The 4,503-nt window shown below is 46.0% G+C and overlaps 1 pseudogene; it reads left to right on the top strand.

Moving 5' to 3' along the window:
• Window positions 1-364: 364 nt before the first annotated feature.
• Window positions 365-4,008, top strand: LOC128783256 (olfactory receptor 6M1-like; annotated as a pseudogene).
• The last annotated feature ends 495 nt before the right edge of the window (window positions 4,009-4,503 follow it).

Below are 4,503 nucleotides of genomic sequence, written 5' to 3'. Positions count from 1 at the left end.
CAAATTGCTTCTTTTCCTTCCTGTCCCAACCTCCTTTGTCCCTGGAGGATTTTGAATCCCAGGTAGGCTTCTGTGCTCTGGACTGTTTGTACTCTGTATCCACTTAGTCCCAGAAAATTCCACAATGCCACAGTCTGATCCCTGAACTGCTGCTGAGTTTCAGTTTCAGAGATGAATGCCATCTCCAGACTGGAACAAGACTCCAAAGAGGGTTCTGATGTTTCCATTCCTCCAGTTCTTTTGCCACTTGGTTTCCATATATCATGGGGGTATTTTTAAAACTCCTGGGGTAGAACTGGCCAAGTCAGCCGGGCTCTTCTCACTGTGTTTGGACTGTCCCATTCAGAAGTAAATAGTTCTTGACTTTCACTACTCCGAGAGATACAGAAAAAGCCACTTTCAAATTCTACACTCTCAACCATTTTAATTTTTCACTCTAGCTTGTTAGCAAGGTACAAGGATATGCTACGGACGGGTGTATATCTTCTACTGTCTCATGTATGGCTCTAGGATCCTGTACCAGCCACTAATCCTCTCCATTTGCCTTCTTAACTGCAAAATAAGGCTCTTAAATTTGGATTCATATTCCTTCAACAGGCCTCATTTTATAAATTTTTCTTTTATAAATCTAATCTTTCTTTTCTTTTCTAAATCTATCCAAGGGATAATAACCCCTTACAACTTTCTTTTCTCAAAGGGTATTGCTTCTGCCTTACTGGTCCTGCTCAGGGTTTCAATTTGTTTCTCACAGGCTCTGCTTTTCTGGGTCACTGGGGCACCTCTCCAGTCCAGACTAGCAGATTTACTGCATCCTCAAGTGATACAGATGGCAGATGGATCACATCTGAAGATTGGAGTGCAAAAACAGAGGCTTCCACATAATTAGATTTTGGAGTAATAACCTGCATTCTGCCATTTTAATCTTGATTTTAGCATTCAGGTTTTCCAAGAAATTGTCCAAGGAGAGGCTTAAGTAAATGGAGTAGATACAAAAACTGGGGAGTCACCCATTGTTTTCCTAATTTAAAATCAATGGGCTGGAAAAATGGCTGAGTTTCATGATTCCCTGTTGCACCAATGATTGTTATAGAATCATTACTCAAGTTTCCTTTTACTGTATTTAGCACAGAGCAACCAGCTCCTGTAGCCACTCAAAATCCTAACTCCTCATTGTCCCAGCTTAGCTGTGACCGGATGTTCTGCTGGGAAAGAATCCTCTGGTCCCCTGCAGTGACCATCGGTGATGGCCACGAGAGGGGAGTTTCGTGTTGTACCTGCGGACAGTCCCTTTTCAAACGCCTCTCTTTCTTACAGTGTGCACATTGATTAACAGCAAGTCTCTTTTCTTCCTTCCTCTGCTCTTCTTTGATGAGCCTTCAGGGGAAAGATTGACTGAATTGTGGAATAACTCACTTTGGAAGAGTGTCCTTTGCAACAGAGCCTTCAACTGCATCAAATGTGGCTTCACTTACAGCTGTTCTGATTGCTTCTGATAATCTGCCTGCCCTGTGGTATCTGGAGTGTGGAAGCATCCTATGGAATTGGAATTTGCTCCGTCTTACTCAGCTGTGCAGCAGAAGCTGCTACAGGGGGGTCTCTGAAGCAGTCAGAGCCTCCACCCAGGGTGGGGATCACTGCATTTATGCACAAGAATCAACCTGGGCACAGCAGGATCTGCTCATCTCTAGGGCTGCCCCGAGTCCCCACCTGGAGAGCTCCCAAACATTTCAGTCCCACAGTTCATTTTGAAGGTGACTCATTTTTGCTCATTTTAGAGTTGGTTCATTTTGAGGGCTCTTGACTGAACTCGGTCACTTGGTTTCAAGTTGATGGCCTGTCTCAGACCAGGCTCTCCTCTGCTCTGTGTGGACAATGAGATGGGAGAGCCCTTGGGCCACCCCGGGGACCGATGACTTCAGTGCTCTGGTTGCACATGAACAGAGCTTTGTTTCACTGCTTCAGACCCTCCCTCTCCTCTTCTCCCCTGGCATTTTAAAGAATCCTATTTTCACAGTCATCTGCTCTGCTCTTCTCCATGTTGAAAAGCAAATCAAAAAACCTGAAAAGGAGAACACCAGTCTTTATTGCATATATTTTTTCTCATACATCTTTTCTTAGCTGTGTATTTTGGTTTCAAAACAGAGTAACTTAATTACTTAATTAATCAGGGATTTGAGACTTGAAAAGTGAGTTTCATCTACTCCCCTGCAGGCACCCAGGAGAATTTGTTTTCTCGAGGCTCGCTCTGTAGCCAGTGGAGACAAGAGAACATTTGGAGGCTGGGTACTACCAACTGGCACATAAAAAAAAAATTACAAATCTCTTCCTGGCAAATCTTTTCCCTTGCTCTGCACAGGTTCATTTTGGTGCAGACAGGTGACAGCTCAGATTGTGACACTCTGTGTGGATCCATAATAAATTCCAGTCCTCATTTAGAGTACTAAAAATCCAAGTTCTACTTGGTCCCTATTCTGCCCTCCCCATTCCTTTCCTGAAGAGACAGAGAGGAAAAAGCTGTGGAAGAAAGCAGAGGGTTGCAAAAGAGATACTTGCGATTGCTTCTTTTGGAAGCAACAGTTCCTCAGGGACTCCTGGTCCAAAGGCAAGTACTGAAAAGCAGAAACAAGGAAGTTCAATGCACAGATTTGGTGTAATTTCAGCGTTTAGTGTTTGTGCTGTAGATGAGAGGTGTTTGGCGCATGGGTGTGACAGATGTTTGCAGTAGGTCTGAGTGAGCTGGGAATTTCCCAGGAATGGGGGGAAATAGCCAATAGCTCCTTAGAATCCTCTGTTCTGGTGAAAGAATTCTTTGGGAGTGTTTGGAAAAGGTAGAAAGAACACAATAAAATCTCTGAGGTCTCTACCTGAAATGGGAAAGAGAACAATCAGGGTGTGAGAATTGTTTGAAGCACAATCTCTGTGCTCTATAGCAAGACTGCAGGAAAAGAAAGCAGCAGAGAAGGAAGGATAGAAATGTTTGTCCAGACTGTGAAATGATCCCACTTGGTTTTGCCATGTTCCTGTCTCAGCAGGATGAGCTGGAATTCAGCATGGGACCAGAAAATGAAACAGCAGTTACTGAGTTCATCCTAGAGGGTTTCCCAGAGTTTGATCCGAGACTGCAGCTATTTTTCTCTCGGGTCCTTCTGCTCATGTACCTGACAACAGTGATGGGGAATGCAACCATCATTTTCCTCATGTGTGTGGATCACCAGCTGCAAAGCCCCATGTACTTTTTCATCAGCAACCTGGCCTTCCTGGAGATCTGCTTAACATCCTCCACAAACATCAAATTGTTTGTCATGCTGAGCTCTGGTCAGAACACTCTCTCACGAAGCAGCTGCTTTGCCCAAAACTATTTCTATTTTGCCCTGGGCTGCACAGAGTTCATCCTGCTCATTGTCATGTCCTTTGAGCGCTATGTTGCCATCTGCCAACCTTTGCTCCATGAAGCCTCAGCTCTGTGTCCACCTGGTTGTTGCTGCTTGGGTCCTCGGTTTTGCCCTGCTGAGCTACCGGCTGTTCTTCCTCTCGGAGCTGTCTTTCTGTGGCTCCAAGATCCCCCATTTCCTTTGTGACAACTCCCCCTTGTTCAGACTGTCCTGCTCTGACACCAGCCTGCTTTGGAAAATAGACTCTGTCTTCTTACTGTGTGTCGTGCTGGGTTCCTTATGTTTGACTCTGGCATTTTACACCTGCATCCTTTTCTGTGTTCTGCATCTTCCAGCAGCCTCTGGGAGGAAGAAAGCTTTGACTACGTGTTCTTCCCATCTCATCACCTTCTCCATTGCCTATGGGAGCTGCATTGCTCTCTACACGTGTCCTGCAGAAGATGTTTCCTTGAGGACTAACAGAATTGTAGCTCTGCTCAACACAGTCCTGTACCCATTCTTAAATCCATTCATCTGCAGCCTTCGGAACAAATCTGTGATCCTGGCCCTGAACAAATCCATTGCCAGGGCAAGAACAAAGCTTTTCCCCTAACCATGGTGCATTTCTGGAAAGCCATCCCAAGAATCTGATGTCATCTGTTGCACACTACCAGTGCCTGTGAGTGCAGCCTCCAAACAGGGCTGCCTCAGGAGACTGATGCTCCTGCTGGCTTGTGTCAGGTTAAGAGATAAGAGACTCATCTGCACACCCAGACAGGGCACCAACAATGGCAGGAGGACAAACTCAGTTCATTCTCTGCCCTGGCTGCTCCCAGGCCCATCACTGGAGAGCGCCCAGCTCATTAAGAGCCCATCTCCAAAACAGAGAAGAGCTCAGCGGAACAGTGGCAAGTGACAATCCAAATTACAGCTCCTGAGCAATGGACACCTTGTCCCAGCTCCTTTCCTGGGACAGCCATCAGCCCTCGTGTCCACCTTTGAAACCCCAAAGTCACTGAGAGCAGGTCACCATTTGGACTAAGGGGATTGCTGCCCTGGCGTGTAGGACACGTTTTGGGATGAAGGAGGAGGAGGAGCAGTTTTGGATAGCACAGGACTTGTGGGAAGGTGA

Source organism: Vidua chalybeata, unplaced genomic scaffold, assembly GCF_026979565.1.
Source record: "Vidua chalybeata isolate OUT-0048 unplaced genomic scaffold, bVidCha1 merged haplotype W_reject_6, whole genome shotgun sequence".
Taxonomy (NCBI): Eukaryota; Metazoa; Chordata; class Aves; order Passeriformes; family Viduidae; genus Vidua; species Vidua chalybeata.
The sequence above is the reverse complement of the archived record's forward strand: the minus strand, read 5'-3'. Positions and strand labels throughout refer to the sequence as shown.